General features: G+C 34.4%; 1 long non-coding RNA gene across 1 annotated transcript; it reads right to left on the bottom strand.

Moving 5' to 3' along the window:
• Positions 1-5,239: 5,239 nt before the first annotated feature.
• Positions 5,240-8,795, bottom strand: LOC108810785 (uncharacterized). Its single transcript, XR_001943181.2, has 6 exons — positions 8,057-8,795; positions 7,805-7,976; positions 7,497-7,648; positions 7,287-7,424; positions 6,772-6,937; positions 5,240-6,651 (listed from the first exon to the last, which is right to left on the bottom strand). It is a non-coding gene; the product is annotated as an uncharacterized LOC108810785 (long non-coding RNA).
• Positions 8,796-14,215: the final 5,420 nt, after the last annotated feature.

The following is a 14,215-nucleotide window of genomic DNA, read 5'->3' on the forward strand; positions in this document are numbered from 1 at the left end:
GATTATAGTGGACATGGGCGGTTTTCATTACACGTATGATTAATGATCAGTCTGTAAATTAAGAGAAGGGTTAAGAAACTTTATTATCGCTACAATCTCGGATTATCGATAAACGCTTTGCATAATTGCATTTTCCGTTGTTGGTTTCTATATATTTCCCATTGGTTAACATAAAAACCAGCGGAAAGTGCCGAGGCCACCACGTGTAGCACGTTGGACATGCATATGGCACGTGTACCATAAGAGCCTGCTGGCGTTGACTAGGACACGTCCGTTGTTCAGTTTCTTGCTTCTCATATCTTGACTCTCCGTGAATCACGACCATGGCGAGTCAATAACGCTACTCTTGGTCTGAAACGTGGCGAGCATCTGTTCAAAGACGGTCCCACAATCTTGAGTTGAAACCGAAAGACAGTGTGATAGGTTAGACGTTCCAGTTCAGCAAATGCGCCGTTACGTTGCGACTAGTCTCAGCTGGTACGTGGTTCGTTTTTGGCGGGATTATTAACGACGTGGTCGAACACAAGTGGTTGTATATAACTATGTGATGAACTAGCCAACTAGGGGAAACGTGTCTTCTTTCAAATCGTGGTACATCTTTGAAGAAGATGCTTTTATGAAACTTCTCGCCTTCCACCTACCTGCATGAGTCGCACGTGGAAAGTGGAAAGGGAAGATTCTTGGATTTAGAGTCGTGGACAAAAAGAAGTTATACAATGGTTTTCTATTTGCACCCGAAAATCCTTGTGTATGATATTTTTTTTTGGTCATTTGAAATATTATTAGAAAAGTGATATATTACAAAGGTCCAGATCCGGCCCAAACTACAACTACACAAACTGAACAGTCCACAAACACCAAACGCTCTAAGCCCAAATGGAAAATCGTGACCCAACAGCCGCACTGTTTTCCCGCAGCACACACCTCCACGTGTTGAAATCACAACCGCGTAAGAGACGTGTGTCGGACGCTGGTGCTTCGTCTTCTCACACGGCTCGAGCTCACCGCCGGGGCCACAACCGCCCCTTCACCGGAGCTTCAAGCCACCAACTCCATCCCAACAAAGGTCGATGCTGATAATTAAACGAAAATGCCCACACCAGAAACACCGGGACATAACCCACGACCACCGAAATCACCTCTAACAACTGTATTAAAGGTATGGATTTCGAGATCAATCACCACATGCCCGATTTTCAGAGAGAATCAAACGGTAAACCACCGTAATCTCATCCGAACTCGGCCTCCAATCTCCGTAACAGAAACACCCTCCATTCAGCTCAATCGCATCCATGAGAACCGAAAGCCGGCGACCAGTACCGACGACGAAATGGCACGACCCCACAATCTTAAGCTGGTGGTAACCGGTGCAAAGTCCACCGTTCCCCGGAAACCCGAAGGCGGCCCACCACCAGAAAGAAAAGTGCATGGCTGACATAAAAAAGAAAACAGAAAAAAGAGAGGAATATACAACGATTGCCGGATCGGCGGCGGCTAAGAGAGCCGAAATCATCGGTCGGAAGCTGAATTTCAACGACGAAGTTTGGATAGAGAGAAGGTAGAGAAAAACACTAGCCAACCAACCAAGAAGCTTTATCCCTTGTGTATGATATTACTATTTTCAGTGAATGAAAAAATCGCCAAAAGATGAAAATTTGAGGAAAATGCTTATTTAACTTGTTTGTGTTCTGTTCCCGTCGTTGTTGTTTCAAGAACTATTAAAGTTGGTAATTCGAGACAATTGTAGACATGAACTAAGTTTTATTATTTTGTTTAAGAACATAAGACATTGGTTGGAATCGGTACGTAACTCAAAGATATCAAATTTTGGATTTACAGAAAATAAGGTATACAAAGACGAGTTCAAGTTAATGGGCTAATGTTTAGTTCATGCCTATATAAAAGATTTTTCTTTGGGTAGCTGCAGAGAGAATAGCTAGGGACAATTTGATTTCTTCTTTTTTTTTATCATCGTCTGCAAGTGTCGTTTTATCATTATTTCCTTGTGCTGTTTGATCATCATTTCCTTATCACACAATTGGGAAGTATGGATGTGAGAGTCTCTATGTCATATGTGTGCTACACTAATATTGGGAAGTATGGATGTGAGAGTCTCTATGTCATATGTGTGCTACACTAATATTTATTTTGTTTGTCTGGATGCTCTGTCAACTATGCTAATGCTAGTTAATTGCTTTACTAATCTTTCTATAACATAATTTATTTCTTATTATGGTTTTCAGGTTTGAAAAATATATCATTATCAAATAGGGTGCTTCTATAGATAAGCTTTCAAAAAACAAGATATGCGACACAATAACTTTTTGGGGGACGTTCTTTTGCTAAGATTGAGGTTAACTTTTTCGTATTTCTTTAGTGCTTCAATCATATTTTTGTACATGTCTTACAACTACTTGATTGTCACCATTAGCCACCAACAAACACAACCACATGCATAAACAATTTCAAATTAAGAAAAAAAAAACTGGTTCCGCTATAACCTCGCATTTCAGTATCACACCCTAGAGTATTTTGGATTCTTGTATATATCCTCCAAAAGTGCTTAGCGATAGAGACATTACACAATGTCGAATTAGGCAGGATTCATTGGCACCATTTGGATGCACACTTGAAAAATAAGTAATCTCTTAACTATAGGCTAAAATTGTGATGAACTTCAAGAAACAACATACTGAATACTGAAATGGTAAATATTACTTTGTAAAAGATACCAATAATTCTTACACCAACTACTAAAAGCATAATCTTTATTATTGTCATATACCTTACACCTTGTCGCAACAACAACTCTAGTAGAGATATATGACTAAATCCTTCCCAGTCACATCAATGGTATTAACCCAGTGTTCTAAAAGTTTAGTAGCAAGCGAATACACGATGTCATTCATTGGAATGCTTTATCACTAGTTGATAAAACATAATTAAAAACAACAACAACAACAACAACAACAACAACAATTACAATATATAAGCCATCAACCAAAATATTGGCCTAGTGATAAAATTTTGGCGTATTAAAGAGGTCCCTTGCATATGACACACTAACATGATCTCCTTCTCTTAGTTCTTTTTATGATTCTTATTAATAGAATCTTCAATCATTCATATTAGTATGAAAATATTTCAATAACCATGTTATCTATTCCTTAACTTGTGAACGCATGGTTACCTATTTTCACATTAATTTGACGTCAGTATGCTTTGTCCTCTGTGTATATTAATTATCAGCTTGAGCATATAAATGGATGTGTAATATAAACCATGTTGACTGTCTTGCTAACAATGGTGGATTTTAGTTAGGCATCTTCAGAAAGTAATAATGACACAATATGGTCTAGATTCAGTTAACCTATAGTGAACATAAAGCCCCAGACAATCGATGTTTGTTTTCTGTGGTCATCATAAAAATATAAACGTTCGCAATAACTTGTTATTTTTATTGTTTGGTACATTCTGCACAAACAACAACTTGTTTGTATGATTATATCTTTGTTTATTTGACAGCTTGGTGAGATACCTAACTTCATTTTATCTTCTTGTTGTTTTGTTTTATTTGGTTTTTATTGATTGGATTAAAATACAATATAGACCACCGACGAAGATCATAATCAGAAGGAAAAAACAACGAAACTAACTTAACTTACAAAATAACCAAAAAACACAAGAGATCAAGAGCCCATACCCATGATCCAAAATCATCTACTAATGATTTGAGTCGTTAAAATGAACTGTTGAGAATTTCTCTTAAAAATATTGGATTCTGTTAACAAGGGAAATATCTCATGCAAGTGTGCTCTATAGACTATAACCGCGATAGATAAAGATTCTAAATATTGAAGAGAAGCAGGAGCCTGAATAAAGGAAATAAAACATATGACATACGCTGCATACAACCTAAATACGTAACCCACATTTATGTACATAACTTAGGTTCATCCCCTATGGTGAACCTTTAAATTCACCACATTATTTATAACCAATGAAAATGACATATAGATAATTAAATAAAACATTATAAATTTATTTTAAAATAGTTAAAAAAGAATAATGTCAATTCTAAACCACAAATCTTAATTTTTAAACCTTAAATACTAATTTCTAAATCCAAACTCTATACCCTAAACCAAAATCCTATACCCTAAACCCAAATCTTAGACCCTAAACCCAAACCATAAACCTTAAATCTAAATCTAATACCCTAAATCCAAATCCTAGACCCTAAACCCAAACCGTATACCCTAAACCCAAATCCTAGATCTTAAACCTAAACCGTAAACCCTAAATTTAAATTTAAATTTTAGGGTTTACGGTTTGGATTTAAGGTATAGGATTCGGGTTTAGGATATACGGTTTGGGTTTAGGGTTTACGATTTGGGTTTAGGGTATAGAATTTGGGTTTAGAGTATAAGGTTTAGGTTTAGGGTCTACGATTTGGGTTTAGGGTACTTGGTTTAGATTTAAGATTTATGGTTTGGGTTTAGGGTTTAGAATTTTGGTTTGGGTTTAGGATCTAGGATTTGGGTTTAGGATTTAGGATTTGGGTTTAGGATATAGAATTTTGATTTAGGGTATAGGATTTAGATTTAGAAATTACTATTTAGGGTTTAAAAATTAAGATTTGTGGTTTAGAATTGTCATTATTCTTTTTTAACTATTTTAAAATAAATTTAATATGTTTTATTTAATTATTTACATGTAATTTTCATTGGTCATAAATGGTGTGGTGAATTTAAAGATTCATTATAGGGGGTAAACCTAAGTCTCGTCCCATATTTATATGGAACTCAATAAGTCTTTTTAGGCTTAGCTTCTTAATAACCCATAGATTTAGAGGGATGTATTGAATTGAAGATTTTAAAGTATTTTTGTTTTGTTTTAAAATCTTTTGCTATTCAACTAATTAATGATATTTTTTCTTTTAAATTAAGTGTTAAATATGACATTTATCTAAAGTCACTAAAAGTGATTATAATATACTGTTATTCAATTAACAATTTACAAAAATTAAATTAAATTTACTGTATTCAAAGATAAGCAATTTTGTAAAGAAAAAACTATGAAAAACTTGGTGGAGAAGAAGCGAACAAAGGTACGATCACGACATCGCGTGCTCTCTTAAGATTTGGAAGCAAATTTTTTATTATTTTCAGTCAAAACTATAGTAACTCAAATCCCATCTGAATACCTGTTATTTGAAAAGTTAATTAATTACAATCTATCCCATTAAAAGTGAAGTACAAATGGGAATTAACCCCCACTTCATTTCATTATTTACAACTGTCTGCCACTGCTTTAAATTATTGATCTTTTGAGTATTCTTAAGCCCATCACGTTTTTTTGTTCTAATTTTTAATGGGCTAAACATTTTTAATTTAACTTACTTTTAACTGAACCTAATTGTATTTTATCTAACCATTTTTAACCAGTTCACGTCTAATTCTACCCATCTCTAACCATAAAATTGGACTTATAATCATATTTCACATGAGGACAAATCTAAACTATTATAACAGCTGTTTTCTACCGAAAATATATTAAAACGATGGTTAGAGATTTACCACAAATCTAAATAACTATATATATATATATATCAATATTTGGTTTCTTACATAATATACTTCGATGCAAAACCAGTTGGTTTGTCAAATTCAGTTTGGAGTAAAAAAACCATTCGGTTTTCTTATTTATTTAATAATTGCAATATTGCTCGAGAATAATTCTAACCTTTCAAACATAAGATCAATATTTATGAAGATCTTCCTTGCACCGGTCAATTCAGAAAAAAATGGATATTAACCAATATATCGGATACTAATCACTTCAAATTTGTTAACAAATCAACTAACTACTCTTTAAATCTTTAATCTCTTAAATACTTAACATAATAATTTCATATATTTAAGGTCTCAGATTTATAATAGATATCAGACTACTTGCTAATCACGATAATATAGATAGGATTGATTACAAATAAATTTTCGATATCAAATATTTAAACCTCCCTGAAAACGTGAACAAAATTGTAACCACACAAATCTATAAAAAATATTCGAATATTAAATATATCCTTATCTCCAACGACTTGCTCATCAAGTTTTATAGTTATTAGTTTAGATTTACCTATCACCTATATATCTATATATATATCCTTCATTCTACGATCAATCACAACATTCATTTGGCGATCTAAACCAACACAAAAAATGTTATCTTCAAAGAAGTTTTTGCTAACCTGGAATAGTATCAGCGACTAGGTAAATTTTCAACCTCAATTGTCATCTATTTATTTTGTGATTTAAAAATACATAGACAAGTCATTTTGATTAATTTTTTTCAAATGCAGGTTTCAGAGCTATGCGTTTTTTCTGTTTCCCGAGTCACAATCAAAAATAAGCACACTTTCTGATGTGAAATTTTCAGTTTTTTGAGAAAAATAAACAAATAGTTTCTATTGTTTTTTTGTTATTTTATACGTTTTTAATTATGATTTAGTTGGTCATAACACAATCATCCAAACAGCATACAATGAATATCGGCTCGATCAGCAATTTACTAACCTTGTGGTGTTTGAACTGATCTGTTGTCGGCTTCATTGCCCAGTTCGAGATTCCAAAAACTGATGACTATGACCTGCAAACCATAAATTATGTTCAAGTTAATAAAAAAGTATCACCTTCTATGGATATTTTTACTATTATCAATTACCCTTTCAATTAAAAGCATAGATACAGAATAGAGTTTTATTATTACCTGATTGATTCTCCGAGAGTTGCTGAGCAACCAGACTGTCATCTTTTCATCAAGGGCAGAGTCTCCGGATTGTAAATATCTGATTCATTGCAACTTTCCAAATCTTCTAGACTCATCTCTATAAGCGCATCTGGTATTACACATGCTCCTTTATTAAACTCATTTCCTGCAAAAAAAACTTGTCTTTAACCACTTAAAGCTAAACCAAAAACTAAAGTAAGCTCCTTTAAGCAAGTAAATATGAACAAGACAAGCTCGGATCATTACCAAAAGTATTACTTTGAAACAAACTAACACAAAGGAGATATAATCAGACTATTAGTTAAGACAGTGACAACAATACATCGAACGTACAAATATAATGATCGCAAGAGAATATGGCCTAACAAAAAGGTGTCATCTTTAATAGGATAGATTTGAGCAAAACAAAAAAAAAGAATCAATCACAACGTTGAGCATTTAGATATATAAGTGACAGATTCAAACAATGATTCTTGAAAAAGAGAGTAGCTTACCTAAATTGGCCTAAGCGATCAGAGTAATGAAGCAGAGTGATCCCGCGGTCTCACCGGTAAGAATGCTCAACATGTGGTTCACAGTGAATTTCTCCAGGAAAACACCAACACATAACTGTTGTTAGCCTACAATGAGACCTGTGTCAACAACACTATTAAAGTTCATATTAAAAAATTAAACAGTAGTGGTCTCTCATATTTGTTTCTCACCTCCACGGTAGTCCTTGCTACTCCAGCAGGAGAGAGTTTTGTCTCCTTTATTCTTTTGAAAGATTTCAGATAATATAGAGGATGATAGCCGTAGAAAGAAGAATCAGGAACTGAGACAGACTCATCAGTAGCAACATAATTTTACTCGGAATCTGTAACAAAGAGATTACCATATAAATCCTCACATTGAAAAAAAAAACAAATTTTACTGGGAAAATAATCTGAAGATTGAACAAACCAATTTAAAATAGAGACAACCCAAAATTCAGAGATCATTTAAAATTTATAGAACTGTGAAAATCTAATACCTTATTACAGAGAAATTAGCAGATGTTTATCCATCAAAGACACAGATGTTTATACACCAAGATGTAGAACTGTTTCGAGAGAGCACAAATTTGGAAGATTGATTGATGTATCCATTTTTACTTTTTCTTCAACTATGTCTTGATTTCATAGACACTCAAGCAAACAATTAACCTGTTAAAAAAAAACGTTTTATTCACATCAAACATAATAAACAAGAAGATGTCAAACATAGTATAGAGAGTAATTGGTACCTTTCTTGTGTCGAACAATCCGTTCATTACATCTTCTAAATCCTTGCTTTCTAATAGAAAATCGAGTCACGGATTCTCCCTGACAATCGCCCAATTCATAGAACCCTAGACTCTTCTTTGTCTTCGATTTCTATGTTTTTTTTTTCAACGAGTAACAGTTATTTTCCTGCGTAAAGTTGTTAATAATTATTGTGGGGCCTTTGTTAATTTTCAGGGGAATTTAGGGGAATTTGGGCTACTAAATTTATATTTTTTTGTTTACAGATTTATCAACTGCATTTACAAAGCCCATTTATAAAATTTATAAATTGCTTTCAATATAAATTATTTAATATATATTATTAAAAAGAGCATATTTTAAAAAAACTATAAATTAAATTTTTTTAATATACATAAAATTTTTCCAACTATAAAAAAATCTATAACTAAATATGGTTAATAATTTATTATGAACTTATTCATTTCTACATATGTTAACAAAATAATCCAAACAAGCTGATGAGTAAAAAACATATCATTGTATTTGGTTTATTAATTAACAAAAAACCATTTACAAACTATATGATTAACAAACATCTGTCCAACAATTTAGATAAAAATAACTAATCTAATTCATCATTTAAACTTTTTGATCATCATATAATATAATATATATAATATTTCAATTACACAAATAATACATAATATTATAAAATATCAAAACGAAGAGAACACCCGCGCGGGCGCGCGGGTCAAGGTCTAGTTACAAAACTATAAGCGGAGTTTTGTTTTCATTCATTATATTTCTGGTCTGGGTTTGAAGTTTTTTAGAACAACTTCATCGGTAATATGTCTCACTCTTACCTAATAAATACTCATATTTTAATATTTCTAATTTATTAAATTCTGTTTCACTAATTTTTTTGAATTAAAACCAATTAAAGCCACAAAAGGTTCAGATGAGTTTCTAATGACATTGGTTTTAGATACTTTTGTTTTCTTTTTCTTAATTTTCCTTAATTATTTATTTTCTTTTATTACTAAGATCCCAAAATATTCTCCCATTGGACATGCTAGTGATCGTTTAGAGAACATTTTATACTTGGCGTTTATATACACCTTGCAAACCAGTACCAGTAACAAATTGACTTGTCTACGTAATGCACTTAAGGCTATGATTTATTCAGATCTTTTAATCAGGATTTTTAATTCATGATTTGACATTTTTTATTTTTTAACACTTTTCGACTAAGAAACGAGTTTTATATCTCTTATTTAAGAGACGGTTCTTATATTTTCTTAATTAAAATCTAAAAAAACTAAAAATTGTTTCTTAGTCGAAGATAAGAACGCCAGTTAAAAACTGAGGTTAATGATAGTCTTACACAATATAAATTTCTGTAGTATCAGTTCGTAGTGTTGGTTTTGTTTAAATGCTCTAGGCTGTACTGTATAACAAACAAATACATTTTCAATGAACCCTATAGTTAACGAAAACCAAAATATTAAGTTACATAATCTGTTTTGGATCTTCTAGAAATTTGTATCCAAATCAAGACTTCTACAAATTTTTATAGATGTATCAAGAGAAAATATGCCTTTTCGTTAAATACAAAGTATCTTTCTTATATAAAACGGAAATGATTAATTACCATTAATTTACCATGTAAATGATCTATGGTACGGTTACAATGATTTACATATATTAAAGCTTAAATCCAACATTTTATGTCTGTATTTCAACAAAAATAAAATCTTCTTCCTGTATTTTTTTGAGAGAAAACTTTCATTAATAAAAATACAAGAATACAAAAATATTAAAAAGAGATTACATGGTGTGAAAATGAAACCGGTTGAAAAGTAGTCCTAAATCATCAGCTAACTACCAAGTCAACAGGGAACTGTAAGTACTGACTGCTGGAGAAGAGAACGAGGACGACCATTACATTGCAAGACGACCGAATTGAAGGTATCCCATATATATTTTACTTTGTGGACAGGTAAATATGGGTTTATTTTACGATCTATTTGAATACTTTGAGCAAAAATCCATCAGTACACCATATCACTTATTTGAAAATTAGTCTAAGTTTTTTAAAGCATGTTTATTGGAGGTTCTTAGATCATCTTTATCAGTATATTTCAATGCATCTTAGAACATTATAATAAAAGAAAAAAACTGAATAAATGATGAGAGATGTATATTTTGGCTTATACCCAAGAAGCATTTTAGCTAGGTTCTCTCACTTATTCTACTACTAATTATTATTAAACTTTATTTTTACATTATTTTATTAATTTTTTACACCTAAACTATATCCTTCCACTTATATCATTAATGATGCTCTTAGAATGTGATTTTTAGGATATAATTCTTAGCGGGATATAAAAACGTGTCTTTTAATTTTTAACTAGAAAAACTAAAAACCGGCTTTTAACAATTCCAAATTTAAAGAAAAAAAATAACTGACACAGAACAGAAGCCCTAGCCTTAACTACCCGGAGTCCACTATCACATCGCAACACAACCTTTCATCGCAATTTCGCAACACAAATCTTCTTCCTGTTTTCCGTTAAGAAAAGAAAAAAAGTCAAGTCTTCTTCCTGTTTTTGTTTACAATTTGGAAATATTAAATTGTCATTCAATAATGTGGAAGAAGCTTGGGTTTATCCCATGCTCAATGGGCCAACAAATACAGCATTCTCTTATGGGCCGAAGTCTTGCGCAGGCCCACTCCCACTTATGCACCTGATCACATACGTAACACATATATATATATGGTGTTAGTCTTGTTGATTAGGTCAAGCAGTCATAAGGAAATATCAGATTACGGCAACTGAGATCAAGCAACAAGTCATATAGCAAGGAAGAGGAGACATCAACAAGGATAAATAGCTTAGGCTTAAGTCTATTGTATCCAAGGAGGTTGATTGTATCCTATAGCTAAGTTGTGTTGATCCTATTGTAATCAAACTATCTAGTACACTAATTTGGTGTGACTAGTGTCTCTTTGATCTAGTGGATTTTGGGAGCAGAAGTTCTCCCACGAGACGTACCGCGCCGAGGGCCGGGAACTCGTTAAATCGTGTGTGTCATTTATTATTCTGCACTAAACCTAGATCAAGTTAACTTCTAACCTAAGTAACCTAAGCTAATACTCTCTACAAGTGGTATCAGAGCTTCCGGTTCTACATATAGGTTACTAAGGGGAGAGAGAGAGGGAAATACAGTACCTGCTCAATGGTGAAGTCAAAAGAACGCATCGAGATCGATCGGTTCGAAGGCGATGGTGACTTCGCATTATGGAAAGTACGAATGATGGCTCATTTTGGAGTGCTCGGTTTAAAAGCTATACTTACTGACGAGAAGCTTTTAAAAGAAGATCCTGATGCTAAGGATGAACCAGAGTCTGCCATGAAAGACACTGGAAAGGGGCTTGCTGGAATCGTTAAGCCTGCACCTGTAATTGATCCTGCAAAATTTGAAAAATCAGAGAAAGCCAAGGACCTGATTGTGCTGAATGTTGGGAACAAAGTCTTAAGGAAAATTCAACATTGCGAGACTGCTGCTGCAATGTGGAGTACATTGAATAATTTGTACACAGAGACATCACTACCTAACCGGATTTATCTACAGCTCAGGTTCTACACATTCAAGATGGTTGAGTCAAAATCTATTGATGAGAATGTGGATGACTTCCTAAAACTAGTGGCAGATTTAAACAATTTGCAAGTTGAAGTATCAGAGGAAGTTCAAGCTATTCTACTGCTTAGTTCTCTACCGAATAAGTATGATCAACTCAAGGAGACTCTTAAGTATGGAAGAGAAACACTCAGTTTAGCCGAAGTCACTGGTGCAGCTAAATCAAAAGAAAGAGAGTTGATAGAGAGTGGTAAGTTTACCAGATCAGGTGGAGAAGGTCTGATGGTTGAGAGAGGCCGATCAGACAACAGAACTGGCAGAGGCAATGGAAAAGGTTACAAGGGCAGGTCCAAGAGTAGACAAGGACGATCTAAATCTCGCCCCAGGAACAACAGAAACTCCAAGGGTTGCTTCATATGCGGCAAGGATGGTCACTGGAAGCGTGAATGCCCTGACAAAAGGCAAAATAAATCGCAAGACTCAGCTAATCTAGCAGAAGAACCGAAGCAACCATTGATACTTACCGTGAGTACTCAATACACCAAGGATGAATGGGTGATGGACTCTGGATGTTCATTTCATATCACTCCCGACAAGGATTTCTTATTTGACCTGAAAGAATTCAAAGGTGGAAAAGTGTTAATGGCAAATAATACTCACAGCAACATACAAGGAATAGGGAAGATTAAAATTATGAATCCAGATGGATCTACTGTGATTTTAACAGGCGTGAGATACATGCCAGGTATGAGCAGAAACTTAATCTCCTATGGTATGTTAGAAACGTCAGGATGCAGATATGAAGGAAAGGATCTTATGGTTAACTTTTATAAAGATGACAAACCGGTTATCTCAGGAAAGTATCATCAGGGGCTCTATTATCTACAGGGGACGGTCTCTCGCGGAGAGGCCAATCTATCTAAAGTTGAGAAAAATATGACTAATGTTTGGCATTCTCGCCTCGGTCATATGAGTCTTAACAATATGTCTGAACTTGTCAAACAGGGATTTATCATTGACAAGGAAGTTAAGACATTGGATTTCTGTGAGCACTGCATAATTGGTAAATCTCACAAGCAAAGTTTTCCTAAGGCTAAGCATGTGACTAAAGGGATTCTAGAGTATGTTCACTCTGACCTTTGGGGTTCTCCATCTACACCGGATAGTCTTGCAGGGCACAAGTATTTCGTGACATTTATTGATGATTTCTCTAAGAAGGTCTGGATTTATTTTCTTAAAACTAAGGATGAGGTGTTTTCTAAATTCAGAGAATGGAAAGCTGAGGTTGAAACCAAGACGGAGAAGAAAATTAAATGTTTGAGAACAGATAATGGGTTGGAATTCTGTAATAGTCAGTTCGATAATTACTGCAAGCAGGCTGGGATTAAGCGCCACAGAACCTGCAGTTACACCCCTCAACAGAATGGGGTGTCAGAAAGGATGAACAGGACCATCATGGATAAAGTTAGATGCATGTTAGCCGAATCTGGCTTAGACCAAAGCTTCTGGGCAGAAGCTGCATCCACTGCTATCCATCTGATCAACAGATCACCTAATTCTACACTAGAATTCAAGATGCCAGAAGAAGTGTGGATAGGTGCTAAACCCGACTTGGGACACCTCAGAACGTTTGGATGCACTGCCTATGTTCACATAACTGAAGAGAAAACAGGACCGAGAGCCATTAAGGGTGTTTTCGTGGGGTATCCTATGGGTACTAAAGGCTACCTTGTGTGGATAGAAGATGAAGGCAGATGCAGAACTAGCCGAAACGTTGTCTTTAACGAAGATGAGTTGTATAAGCACACTGTTGCTAAAGAGAAAGAAAGCTCAGGAGCAAAGAAGGCTAACGAAACAGAAAAACAACCTAAGAAGAGGGTTTCATTTAGTGATGATTTAATCAGAGGGCCTACCCCTTCAGTTGAATCTAAAGGCCCATCTGATCAAGGTGGAGAAGGATCATCATTATCACCTGACTCTAACAACTCGAGTGAGGAAGAACAAGATCACGATGATATTGAAGGTGATCACGAGGAAGAAAATGCGAGTGATGGCACTGAAACTCTGGATAACTATGTTCTAGCTAGAGATAGAGAAAGAAGACAAAACGTGAGGCCTCCATCACGGTATGAAGATGGAAACTTTGTAGCTTACGCGCTCAATGTCATTGATGATTTGGAGATTCAAGAACCTAAATCCTATGCTGAGGCAATGAGAAGCCCTCAGAAGAAATTATGGAAAAATGCAGCAGAAGAGGAAATGGATTCTCATAAGAAGAACAGAACCTGGGATTTAATAGACAGGCCGGCTAAGGCAAAACTCGTTGGATGCAGATGGCTGTTTAAGCTTAAGCCAGGGATTCCAGGAGTTGAGGATGAGCGATACAAAGGTAGACTAGTGGCTAAAGGGTATTCTCAGAAAGAAGGGATTGACTACAATGAAATATTTTCACCAGTAGTGAAACATGTATCTATCAGACTTATGCTCAGCATTGTGGTGAACCTAGACTTGGAACTAGAACAGATGGATGTTAAAAC

Source organism: Raphanus sativus, chromosome 6 (assembly GCF_000801105.2).
Source record: "Raphanus sativus cultivar WK10039 chromosome 6, ASM80110v3, whole genome shotgun sequence".
Taxonomy (NCBI): Eukaryota; Viridiplantae; Streptophyta; class Magnoliopsida; order Brassicales; family Brassicaceae; genus Raphanus; species Raphanus sativus.